Genomic DNA, 14378 nt, shown 5'->3' with positions numbered 1-14378 from the left:
GCACGATGTCACGCTATCAAACAAGTCACCAAGTCTGACCGCCTGCCTTTCAAGACAAGCAAAGGTTGATGCGGGCCTATTCTAAACCCGAAATACAGCGGGGTTCCAAACAGGTTCCCTAAATACTAGTATATGTCTGTCATCAACATAACATGAACAACCTTTAACATCTCAAGTTGTTATATTTTCCAATCAATCTGTTCGCAAACGATAACCCCGAAAGAGCTTGCTTACAACAGCTAACAACTTCCACTCAGTTTGCTAACATCATTTACCCACAAGACACTAATCCAGTCGTTAAGCGCATATCTTAAAGGTGGCTTTATTCACGCCAGTGTGTCAATTGATTCCAAGCCCCGATGTCTGACTGGAGAAGTCCGTCTTCTCCCAACCCCAGGCAAGTGTCCCCCACCCCCTCCACCAAACGGACAGCCGGGGCTTGCCAGTCCACTTTTGCGACATGGTTGTACATCTAAATGCAGCAATGCCTCTGGGTACTGCTGAATGTCTCTATAGTGTTCCAGTCAATGGCTGTCCAATATAACGGCTCACTGTCCGTGTCGTACAATATGTTGAGCAGTGGAATAACGTGTGTAGTGTTAACGTAGGTTCTTCTTTATTTGATACGAATCGGACAGGTGGTGTCGTAAATTGCAGAAGAGATGGAGTGGATTATATTATTTCAGATCTGGGCTCTTGTTTTCAGACATGTGGAGGACATGTTCAAATTTGGCGCTTTAGTGACAAAAATTGTGTCCGATGCAATTACCTATTTAGACCTGTACCAACTCTTCCTGTGTTTATTTAGGTGAACAGCTGACTTGCCTTTGCATGTGTTTGTGACGGTTCCACCGTTGGGGCAGGATACGCTCACATTCATCACACCTGGTGTTATCACTATTGGATAGTGATTCCTAAACACATGCTCATGATATAGTCGGAAACGTACAGCGGACACTGCTTTTAGTAGATATTAGTTGTGAATACAGAAAGAGTCTTGTCCTTTTTTTCAATATTTATTCTTGTAACATTTTATACAGTCAGCATTCAGACATTCCGGAAAACATTTAGTTGTGTGAGGTTTTTTTTGTAAGTGCCTAAGAGGAATGTTACCTGTCGTTATGAATTCGTTGGCTTAACATGATATAATATATTGTTGAACGCTTTGGTGACAGGTAAGGCTTTTGGTACCTATATAACGGTAATTCTTATATCGTACCTCGAGAAAAAGTTGTCTGCTGGCACTAGTACAGTCTAATGCCAATTTCAGTGCTTAAAGTTTAACATGGATATTCCATTCAGGCACAGTATGCAGACTACGAGCCGACCAGTCATTCTTTTATCCCCTTAATACCGAACGCCAGGCAAGGAAACAACAAGTACCATTTTAACTTACTTTGATATGACACGGCTAGATCAAACCATGGAGGTGAGGTGAGGTGAAATGAAGTTTAACGTCGCGTCCATGATTATTGCACATATTTAGCGACGTGCATGCACGTGTGTGTGTGGCTGCTTGTACTAGTCCGGACTGATGACGATTTATAGTGCTAGCACACTGAGATACCATGCCGCAGTTTAACATGAATATCCCACTCAGACACAGTACACTGACTTCGAGCCAACCAGTCCTTGTTTTAGCCCCTTAATGTCGAGCGCCAGACAGGGTAACAACAAGTACCATCTTTTAACGTCTTTTGGTATGTCGGCCGGGGATCGAACACCGGACTTTCCGCTCTCCTAGCGGATGCTCTACCACTACCACTTCAGTAAAACCGTAACCCGGATACAAGGATCCGATAGTTGTGGGTTCGATTCCAATATTTTACCCAAGTATGATCGTTGGTTTGTCAACATCCCACCGGGATTCGTAGTTTTCATCAGAGTGATCTGCGTCAATTGTCGCTGTCGTTCCATTAAGCTGACACACGGTAATGTGGTTAAATACTGTTAAAGAGGGCGTTATATCGGACTCTGCACTGACACACACATAACCATGGAGCGCTGAAGGAGAGAGAAGCCTACAGATAATGTCAAGTGGTTCTCGTTATATTGCTGTAAATCCCCGTCTCGAGTCATGAAAGAACATGGGAGAACCTTAACGACTAAAATTGAACTTGATCAACAAAATATCTGTGTGAAAAGCGAAACCAAAACTTGATGGACGTATTTATGGCCATTGGAACTAACTGTATTTCGAAGGTGCATCTGCGTCAGGGCATTGCATGCCTCACTTGTGTCTGAGTAATGAAAATGTATGAAAGTTTAAACTAAACCGCGTTGCATGTGTTTTTTAGTATTCGGAACCTTCTGGCGCTTGTACACGACATTTGAGCCGCAGGAAGCCCGTGATGGATGCCACGGAAAATGAATCACAAAACCGTAGATGATTGGAATTAAATTTATATCATTTAAAAATTTGAGAATTTCCCCTGTCGTGCCGACGTGTGGTAATGATCGTTTTCAATGTTCTTTACACAGTGGTCGAGATCATTTGAATGTGTTCCTTCCCGAATAAATGGTGACCTTTAACATAACTCCTTTCGACTAAATCAAAGAAGAACTGATTTCATCCGATCTGTAGCCATTATTTTACGTGCCGATTGATCATAAATTATTCATGGTCTTTGGCGCCTAATCTGGGGGCCATGTGTGGTTTAGGGTCGGAAATGTGACGGGCGTCTTATGACGGAGGGGGAGTAGTGAAAATGGGGTCTTCAGGATGGAGCGATGGAACACTTAAATATTGTGGCAGCATCCTGAAGGTGCCTTCTAGTATTGATCGATGTATGGGAATGCAACATTTGTCAGGTAGAATCACGGAAAAGGTGGCACATTGTACAAGTGTCCCCACTGACATGGAAACAGCTAATCTTTATTATGTTTTCAATCAATTACATGACTGCAATGTATCGCCTAATTACTTGATTTTCTGATTCAAAGTCTCTGTTGGAAAACTCATTACTTGGAGAGTATTGTTCAATCCTTCGGCAATTTCCCGTGAAATAATGAGTCAACAATACTTTAATTGGAGGGCAGGTGTGGGGGTAGTGCATCTCCCTTGGGCGCAGAGAATACAAACTATGTAGTCTTTGACAACAATAGAGCACAAGACTTGCCGACTAAGCACATACGACAAGACCGCTGATGAATTTTCAATCAACATCTTAATGGAAAACCTTCTTCAGTATCAACATTTTAGATATTTTAAAAACGCCCAGAAAATTAATCTTTTACATTGTAAAGTGCTGCTGATTATAATCGTGTTTGACATGACAGACATCAGGTGGGACCTTACTTGGCTTTTATTGTCATATTGCGTGCAAGTACAACCTTAGTGTGTATTCAGACAGACTGCAGTGTTTGAGTGAATGAGTTAGGGAGTTTCTTATTAACAAGGTACGCACAGCTGCAAAGTGTATTCTTTGGCTTCTTCTGGGTAACAATATAGTGACTGTTTTTTTCAATGGCGTTTTGCAAACCCATTGATATATACTGTTATAACGGATGAAATTATGGCTTTATAAAATACCCGTAGTCGTTGATAACTGTGTACTGTGGACTGATTACAGAAGAATCAATTGCTTATCGGTAGGGATGAACATGGTCACTAGTTTCTCGAACAACTGGCGAACATCAAGTTTCTTTTTAAATCAATATGGTATCATTTCTCAATAGCTTGACCCCCAAGGTCACTGTTCCCAACACCGGTTTTCAAATGTCTTCAGACCGCCTCCGTGGTGTAGTGGATAAGGCATCTGCCCAGAAAGAGGAAGGTCGGTGGTTCGATCCCCGGCCGCGTCGTTCAAATATGGTTCTTGTTGTTGCCCTCCCTGGCGCTCGGCATTACGGAAACAGAACAAGGACTGCTCTGCTCGGAGTCAATATACAGTGTCTTCGTGGGATATTGTTACATTGCGGCATGGCAGATATCTGGTGGACTAGCACTATATAAACGGCATTAGGTCGGGCGTGTGCATGCATGTCGCTGCATAAGGGGAATAATTCCAACGATAAATCCCATTTCATCCCAACACCACAGATGGCTTCATGGTCTTCACTGATATAACAGCTTCTAAATGCCACATAATTCTATTCTACGCATCTTCATGGAGGCGTTGCAGTCACCAACAATCTGTCTACCTGCTGTCCAACAACCTGCTTCTAATTGCCGCGTATAGATAACGTATATCTTACTCAATCTAATTCTCAAATCCCGAGCCAAATGAGACTTACGCTGCAACATAGGCCGATATTCAGCAACACGAAAGTACGATCTAATGGTTGTAATTCAGCTGTATCTCCACACATCTATCATCTGCCTAAGGCATGGATCATGCGCTCTTCGACGACACATGTTGTCCATACCGCTGATATCACTTGCATACAGGGAAGTCATCTCATTCCTTTAAAAAATGGTATTGAACCTACCTCGCCACAGAGAAATATAAGACGTGAGGGGCGGTAGGGTAGCCTAGCGGTCAATGGGATAGCTCGCCTTGCAGAAGACCCGGCCCGATTTGTCAAATGTGTACAATGACGCCAATTCTGGTGTCCGCCAACGTAAGCCAACTTGAATATTGCTAAATACACTTAAAACAAGCTGCAACCAGTTAAATAATAGGTTCTTGCATAGTTTTCAAACCAAACTAAAACCGCTCACATTCATCTAACGCCCATCAACCTAATGTGTAAAACGAGAACCCTAAACGATATACCCCTATATATTACCCCTGGACATATATTCCTGGACATAACTTTGTCCTGTATATAAAAAAAAACACCTCCACATTCACGATCTACTCACATGCGTCCATCCCAATCGCATTGATGCAAAGGTTCAAAGATTCACTCAATGAAGAGGCCAATATCGTTTAAAATCCCATCCTTAAAATCCAACATAACCACAAAGAAGGAAGACATTTATCTCTCCGAATAGGCAGGCAGTTTAACGTGGTCCCTAACCGTAGCTGGCAGTGCGATCGCAGTGATTGAATTGTTAACAGAACATCTGAACACTGTGATTGACGCTCCCTATCTGACCCTTAATGTTTAAGTAAGACCACTCAGTGTCTAAATCCCTTCATTCTATGTCTCGTCAGCTTACTCTCCCCCGCGTCAGGAACGGCATATGCTTTCCCTTCATATGATCTAGACAGTGCAACGCCATCTGTGTTTTAAAGTAGTCGCTTAGATTTTATTTTGAAAATTTTCATCGTGTTCCTTTCCTTTAATAATTGTTTCTCCAAATGACGATCAAGTCAAACGCATTCATGATAATCATCGGAGTAGATATTCCGTATCATGTCTTCACTTGTTTGAAGTGTGACATTTCTCACTGAGACGTTGATTTGGGTCAGCGATGAATGTTGTATTAATTCAATCAATCACTGTTTTTGTTATTTTCCATAAATGAAATTGAATTATCTTAACGTTTCTCAATGAATAGACATTTTCGCTGATTTAAGTCCTTACACATACACAAATGCATGCCTGCTCTCCCGTTTAAATCAGTTTAATACAAGTAATTCAATTGTCAAAGCAATGGGTGGTTATAACAAAGGTTAGACTGTATACTAACAACCCACAGTTTTTCATTAACCAAACAACACTCTTATGGATTTAATTATTGTGTTCTAAAGTCACAGCAAGCTCCATTGTAATACGAACTGAAAATACGCACAGATTAATAAGGACAAAATTAATCCGACGGATTTAAGGCCCCAGGAGAAAATAGAACTTTGTTCACTACACTTTTTTCACGAAAACTTATACACGTCCTGGGATTTGTAATTCCATTAGCTAACTTGTATGAAGAGATTCAATACATACATTTATAGTACAATAGCAATATAAAGTTTGTTAGGTGGACAGAAGGTGCAAATAGTTCATGTAACATACAGTATAGTAAAATACGTATATAATCGTTATTCAGTTGTAAATCTGACCTACAATCGACGTATCAATGAAGTCTTACTACTGCTCGTTTTTTTTTCTATTTGTATAATGAATAATATATTTTAGGAAGATCCTTTCTAAAACAATATTTTTTAACTTGTTGTTGGAAGGAATGCTTTGAACAGAACATTTGGAAATAGTTCTGCAACTTTAAAGTCCTAAATTAATCAATTCATTAACAACTTCTAGTAGGCATCGACAAGCTGCCATCAAAGTGTTGAAGCTTCACAGTTGAAGCAGGACCTTCATAGAGTGGTTGCATAGTGACCTACCTTAAGTGTCAGTAAAGGAGCGTTCTCGTCGTCGTCGTCGTCGTCGTGTCGTCTCAGCGGTATCTCCGTGTCCGCTCTGGCTCCCTCTGTGAAAGACAGAGCAGAGATAAACCTGCGGGTATAGTATGCTACCTGTTGGGGAGGAGGTGGTGTGTTAATTACCCCCGAAGCAGGGGGCGGTGGGCGGGACCCTCAGTGGCACTAACGGCTTCTGATTCGCGCGCGCTGATCCACCACTGGAGGAAGAACAGCGGTGAGGGGCGGACGATCTCTCAGCGTCTTGACAACAATATGGACCTGTTGGTCGGAGAGACACATTGGTAATCAATCGATAGGCGTCTATCGATAAGCACCACCCGGCAGCGCCCCACAGGAAGGCGGTGAGGTGAAGTCCGGGTATTGATTGTACGGGGGTCTGAAAGAGCAAGCATTAACGGACGCTCCGGATGCGACGTGGGAAATGGGGATACTTAGAAATGGCGATCTTTCTGGTGTCCAATTGATCTTAGGTGGTTATGACACGGTGATAGCAGTAATTGCTATAGGCTTGATTGTGGGGTTACCAGACTTATAAGTGTCTTAAGATGTATGGTGCTAACCTTGTTTCTTCTTGAATACTTCCACTCGCATATACCTGGCAAAGTTTGGTCATGAAAGGTTCCGATCGAAGCTTCTTCAGAGTCTATCTTATCGTGTCTCGTTGAAATCAATATCTTTGGATGTAGTCAATATAACGGAGCTTTAGAACACGAGTCTGCTGTGCTTAATTCAATACTTGTCAACTCGATATGTCGCGTATATGACAATTTACAACATCTCTCTGATAGTTTCTGTTACTGCCTGGAAAGTTTGGAGCTGGAGTTAAAGTTCAAACACCAATGATGAAAAAGAAATCAGACGTTTGTCGTGTAATGACGTCATCCCCTAAATCTGTACAGTCGTGTCCTTTGTTAACGCCGTTTTCTTTGGAGCGTACAGAATTCCGTTATTATCACATTACAGACGCTTCCCACACAGTCTCCGATATTTCAAAGAAATTCGATAACATTTGGTCGCGATACTTAATGGCTTATAGCTGTACGCACATATCCAATAAAATGACCTTTCAGTCACACCGATATGACTCCTAGCAGGAATGAGGCTCCGTTATATTACAACTGCAATGTTTTGCAACAGATGCACGTTCTGTCCCTAACCTTATAAAGAACTCGAAAACAACGACTACAACAAACATCGACCATTCATTTGCTGTCAACGTACACTGATATATTTGTCATTCCCCATGTAAGCTCACACCGTGCACACGCCTGGTTTGAAACAACTTTATCTCAACAAAGGCTTAAGACACGAGACATACTTTCCAATGTAGCTGGCAGATTTACATCATTTCATGGACATAGATATGTTTTTCTATGGTCAACCACGACCTCGGTCTCATTGTCCCAAACCTTTTGTAAATCGCACGCCCTGATAGACTTATAGTAATGCAACCCGGTGGTTGATATTATGAGCAACGTCCCGCGCCGTCGGCGTCCGATGACACTTTCGGGGTAACCAGGCGTGACCATCCGATCTGATTAATACATGCATGATATCTATTCCCGGGTCCCTGGTTTATTTCAGCACACAACTTCTATCACCAAGAATGGTAAAGTTTGTTACCCACTGGAAACACAGCATATTTTTAACACGACAACACAGGTTTCAGACAAAGAAGGATTATTCTGTCTTGTGATAGCAGCTCTTTCGTAGCAATAAGTTAATGCAAATATTTACGATAGCCTAGCAAGGGCAATATAATAGTTTTATTCTCTGAGCATAAATGCGCAAAGAGACTGACGTAAGTCCTACTTCAAAGACACGCACTCTCTTATTGAATATGCAACATTTCTTCTGACAGAACATTATCATCTACATAACTTGTAGAAATGACCCCAAATTTGTGTTTCAAACCTTTCTTCTCATGGATAAGTACTCTTGGTATCATCATACGAGTTCTGTTATTGTGGTAACCGTAAAACCTCGAATAGAGGTACGAGTGAGGGTTTCAATTGGGTTCAACGCCGCTTTCAACGGTATTTCAGTTATATCAAGGCGTGTAATGTGGGAGGAAAACCCAAAGTGATGCAAGTCTCAGACATTTGCCACATTGGTGAAACTCACGATCGCGAGCACAGTGCTGACAATAGTCCTACGTGCATGCACCTTGTCAGCAATGTTCACACCATTTTCACTGCTCTGACTGCATCCACAAATTTAAACAAAACGTGAAAGCTTAATATTTGATATATTTGTAACTTTACACTTTGTGTCATCTTATGTATCAGGTTCCCATTTCCCGAATTATAAGAGATCCCTCATCATACTCGTTTTAGTTCTGTATGTATCATCCAATCGAGTCACATGCACTGAAAATACCAACACCTTCACAAATAAAGCTGTATAATGATGACACCAGGTGTTCGCGAAGTACCCTATCAACCGTCAGCACTTAATGCGTGGGTGATTATACTCCCTTATTCAGCTGCTCACACAGATCTCTACAGCCGCCTGGGTCAAATATTTCTATTCAAGAAAAAGCGTGAACAAATAACGACATTCTCAATGGCTAGCAAGTCTCTATGATAAAGGCAGGCATGAATGTAACGCTGAGATCGCGCAAAATAGAGCTGGAGTATAACCAAGTCTCACGTAGCCCAGATTCTCGAACGCTGACCACGTGACATCTTGGAAAATTTCAAAATCACCCCATAGCATTTTTCGTGCGAATGAGTTGTGTTTGTTTCGATTTGAAAATAGATTTTTTAATTGCCTTAATGCAAAAGGGTAGCGATTTAAGAGCTCAGTCCCCTCCGTTATGTGACGTATGTGCACTGTGCCTATTTAGAATACATGGTGGATTATATCATCGATTACGCCGTAATTTCCCTAATGTGTTGTGGTAAGGTGTTCTGGCCAATCAAATATGTCGAGACGAACCCAGCACGTTCTCCACATAAATGTCAAACATCGATGGACATTGTTACATTGCTGCCAACATTTCTTAGCAACTGGATGTCGACAAAAACACATACTCTCTTTCATTTTTATATGAATCATAGTTTCCCTTCGTGATTTGCCTATGTGGAAATTTCTTTATGATCACGTCATCTGACGTTAATCTTTTAACGAACGTCCTTTTGACGTTTTTATCCCGCCAATGTTTACTTATATGTCCTACATACTATCTCAATAGGTTTTAACTTGGTAATCCCGGTACAATAATGATTATTTTGGAACAATAAGTGAACCAATAATCTATCAGACAGCACATTAACCCGTTAATGCTTTACACAGGGTGATACCTCGAAATATGTTGTCATCCCACACGAATCGGTTCGATGGCCTGGATACGATCAGGTGTTCAGAAATGAGTAAGATGCTTAATGAAGGCCTTGTGAAGCTATATCTAGGTACATACTGACCATTACAGAAACCGCAGATAAATTAATGCTATTTTGTATTCCCATGTTGCTGTAGTGCACAGAGAGCACTGGTGGGTTACCAGGAAACCCAGTGTTTAATACTTTCAATCTCGAAGTTCTGCCTGAAGGCTCAAAGTAATCTTTAGTCTTCAGTGAACCCAGTACATGTTTAAACACTAATGTCAACAATGGTTCTGCGTTTGCACTAATTAGTATGTACATGTAGCCACCTTCATATACGTATTGAAGACTACTTTCGGTGTGTCTAAATTAATGTTAACATTTTTGTTCTGTGTAGGTGAAAACATTGTTGTGATGTTCACATACCTTCTTACTTGTTTGCTAGGTACCAATTCATACGGGTCGAAATACAAATATTAGTTTTTCATTCTGTAATAATTGGTTCAACTTAGTGCCCCTGTGTTTGTTAAGAAAGTTAACTATTCTCATTAGGAACGACATATATAATTTGTATCCAATTAAAGGAGAATGGGTTTCCTGAATGGTCAGTGCAAAGGAAAGCCTAATGTTAAAATCACAACGTGAATGACAGAAGTCGATTTACTTGAAAAAAAGATTAAAGGTGATAAAACTTTAAAGTTGCAATTTTCATTATCAATTGATACATAGAGTTCCATATGGGATCGTCTTTGTTTATGAGATGAAAGCGAGAAATAACATAAATGACATTATTACAATATTATTGCATGACTGAAATCGTAATAGGTATGTGTAAAATAATCCATTATATTATTTTTGAAACAAGTTTGCTGTATTTTGTTTTGTAGCTTCTATTGGGAAAGGTTTTTGCAATACAATAATTCCAGTCGCGCATAAATGACAGAGGAGACCAGAATGCCTGTGTCAAAGGCATGGTAGCATCAGTCACGTCGCATCGGATATTAGGCGTCAGGTATCTGTGTGACAATGTCAGGTATCTGTATGACAATGGAAGGTATGTGTATGACGATGTCAGGTATGAGTATGACAATGTCGGGTATGTGTATATTTTGTTTGTTTGTTTGTTGTTTAACGCCGCACTTATGTAAATAATCAAGTCTGGATCAGATTATCCAGTGATTGACATCATGAGCATCGATCCATGCACTTGGGATCGATGGCATGTATCAACCAAGTCAGCAAGCCTGACCACTCGATCCCGTTAGTCGCCTCTTACGGCAAGCATGGGTTCCTGAAGACCTATTCTACCCCGGACCTTCACGGGTTGGGTATGCGTATGACAATGTCAGGTATGTGTATGACAATGTCTGGTATGTGTATGACAATGTCAGCTATCTGTTTGACAATGTCAGGTATGTGTATGACAATGTCGGGATTCTGTATGACAATGTCGGGTATGTGTATGACAATGTCGGGTATCTATATTACAATGTCAGGTATGTGTATGACAATGTCGGGTATCTGTATGACAATGTCGGGTATGTGTATGAAATTGTCCTGATTCTGTATGACAATGTCAGGTATGTGTAGGAAATTGTCCGGACTATGTATGACAATGTCAGGTATGTGTATGGCAATGTCAGGTATGTGTATGACAATGTCAGGATTCTTTATGAAAATGTCGGGTATGTGTATGACAATGTCGGGATTCTGTATGACAATGTCAGGTATGTGTATAAAACTGTCCGGATTCTGTATGACAATGTCAGGTATAGGTATGGCAATGTCGGATATGTGTATGACAATGTCAGGATTCTTTATGTAAATGTCGGGTATGTATATGACAATGTCGGGATTCTTTATGAAAATGTCGGGTATGTGTATGACAATGTCGGGTATCTGTATGACAATGTCGGGTATGTGTATGGGAATGGCAGGTATGTGTATGATAATGTCAGGTATCTGTATGACAATGTCAGGTATGTGTATTACAATGTCAGGTATGTGTATGACAATGTCTTGTATGGATATGACAATGTCGGGTATGTGTATGGGAATGGCAGGTATGTGTATGACAATGTCAGGTATCTGTATGACAATGTCAGGTATATGTATGAAATTGTCCGGATTCTGTATGACAATGTCAGGTATGTGTATGACAATGTTGGGTATGTGTATGACAATGTCGGGTATCTGTATGACAATGTCAGGTATGTGTATGACAATGTCAGATATGTGTATGACAATGTCTTGTATGGATATGACAATGTCGGGTATGTGTATGGGAATGGCAGGTATGTGTATGACAATGTCAGATATCTGTATGACAATGTCAGGTATATGTATGAAATTGTCCTGATTCTGTATGACAATGTCAGGTATGTGTATAAAACTGTCCGGATTCTGTATGACAATGTCAGGTATAGGTATGGCAATGTCGGGTATGTGTTTGACAATGTCAGGATTCTTTATGAAAATGTCGGGTATGTATATGACAATGTCGGGATTCTTTATGAAAATGTCGGGTATGTGTATGACAATGTCGGGTATCTGTATGACAATGTCGGGTATGTGTATGGGAATGGCAGGTATGTGTATGATAATGTCAGGTATCTGTATGACAATGTTGGGTATGTGTATGACAATGTTGGGTATGTGTATGACAATGTCGGGTATGTTTATGGGAATGGCAGGTATGTGTATGACAATGTCAGGTATATGTATGACAATGTCAGGTATATGTATGAAATTGTCCGGATTCTGTATGACAATGTCAGGTATGTGTATGACAATGTTGGGTATGTGTATGACAATGTCGGGTATCTGTATGACAATGTCAGGTATGTGTATGAAATTGTCCTGATTCTGTATGACAATGTCAGGTTGTGTATGACAATGTCGGGTCTGTGTATGGGAATGTATATCTGTATCTGTATATCTGTATGACAATGCCGGGATTCTATATGACAATGACAGATATGTGTATGAAAATGTCAGGTATATGTATGACAATGTCAGGTATATGTATGACAATGTCGGCTTTGTGTATGACAATGTCAGGTATGTGTATGACAATATTGGGTATGTGTATGACAATGTCAGGTTTATGTATGGCAATGTCGGGATTCTGTATGACAATGTCGGGTATGTGTATGGCAGTGTCAATTATCTATGTGACAATGTCGGGTATATGTATGAAAATGTCGGGTATCTGTATCACAATGTCAATTATCTGTATGACAATGAAAGGTATGTGTATGACAATGACGGGTATATGTATGACAATGTCAGGAATGTATATGACAATGTCGGGTATCTGTATGACAATGTCGGGTATGTGTATGACAATGTCGAGTATCTGTATGACAATGTCGGGTATGTGTATGACAATTTTAGGATTCTGTATTACAAGGTCAGGTATGTGTATGACAATGTCGGGTATCTGTATGACAATGTCAGGAATGTATATGACAATGTCGGGATTCTGTATGACAATGTCGGGTATGTGTATGACAATGTCGGGTATCTGTATGACAGTGTCAGGGATGTGTATGACAATGACGGGTATCCGTATGACAATGTCAGGTATGTATATGACAATGTCTGGTATCTGTATGACAATGACGAGTATGTATATGACAATGTCAGGTATCTGTTTGACGGTGTCGGATATGTGTATGACAATAACGGGTTGTGTATGACAATGTCAGGTATCTGTATAACAATGACGGGTATGTGTATGACATTGACGAATATGTGTATGGCAATGACAGATATCTGTATGACAATGACGAGTATGTTTATGACAATGTCAGGTGTCTGTATGACAATGATGCGTATGTGTATGGCTATGTCGTATATGTGTGTGACAATGGCAGGTATGTGTATGACAATGTCGGGTATATGTATGACAATGTCGGCTATGTGTATGACACAGTCAGGTATGTATATGACAATGTCAGGTATCTGTGTGACAATGTCAGGTTTCTGTAAACGGTGTTGTCTCTAGAGACAAAGTGGTCCAATGTGTGACATCAAAGTACATGTACATACATTCTCTTCACCACTATGCACAATCTATCATAATGAGGTAGAATTCCTGATGAGTAATATAGTGAAGAGATCCCCCGTTTAACAGTACACTGGTATAACAGTGTTTACTCGTCAAGCGCACACTTATGTTCTGCGGGAACAAGTTTCACTAACAATATTGAAAACTCTTAACATGCCTTGGCTAATTGCGTGTAGACATTGCGTATAGAGATGATAGATCACTGACAGAAGCTTCTGCACACGCGATTACCCCAGCAACCCTGTGTCTCTGCTGACGTCACAAGGCACAAATTACGTCAAAGAGTATTGTGACGTCGTTGTAAACTTTGTGGTGCGGGGCCCCGTTCCTCAAGGCCTTTTGTCGTAAGTCTATCTTGGAGTATGGAAGTTACAATAACGATAGCGTTGTGGAAAGGACCCCTGAATAATACAGGTAGACCGTGTTTCAAGTATGATTCTGTTAGACTCAATAGGATTATCCTGTGAATATCTTTTTTATAAAGTTATAAACGGCAAGTACTAAACAAAATACTAAACTCGCTCCCGTGTAATACCAATTTCATGAAACTCGTGAATAGTTCTAGTATCTGACTCGCTTTCGGTTGTCTGACACCAGATGTATTCACTTGTTTCATAAAATGGTATCACACGGGCGCGAGTTTAGTATTCTATATATATTCATTGTCTGATAGTATCGACTTTGTCGTGCCTGAATTCACCGTAACATGTC

At 40.5% G+C, this 14378-nt stretch overlaps 1 protein-coding gene across 1 annotated transcript in view; it reads right to left on the bottom strand.

Annotated features, from left to right (window-relative positions):
• Nucleotides 1–14378, bottom strand: part of LOC124150788 (prothoracicostatic peptide-like) — a 92902-nt gene that overhangs the window by 44117 nt on the left and 34407 nt on the right. The window contains exon 2 of the mRNA XM_046522861.2: nt 6231–6316. The gene's annotated coding sequence lies outside the window, so the exon portion shown is untranslated. The remainder of the gene's footprint in view (nt 1–6230; nt 6317–14378) is intronic.

The sequence above is a fragment of the Haliotis rufescens genome, unplaced genomic scaffold (genome assembly GCF_023055435.1).
Source record: "Haliotis rufescens isolate VD_foot unplaced genomic scaffold, xgHalRufe1.0.p SCAF_6, whole genome shotgun sequence".
In the NCBI taxonomy this organism is placed as follows: domain Eukaryota; kingdom Metazoa; phylum Mollusca; class Gastropoda; order Lepetellida; family Haliotidae; genus Haliotis; species Haliotis rufescens.
This window is presented reverse-complemented; position numbering and strand designations above follow the sequence as displayed.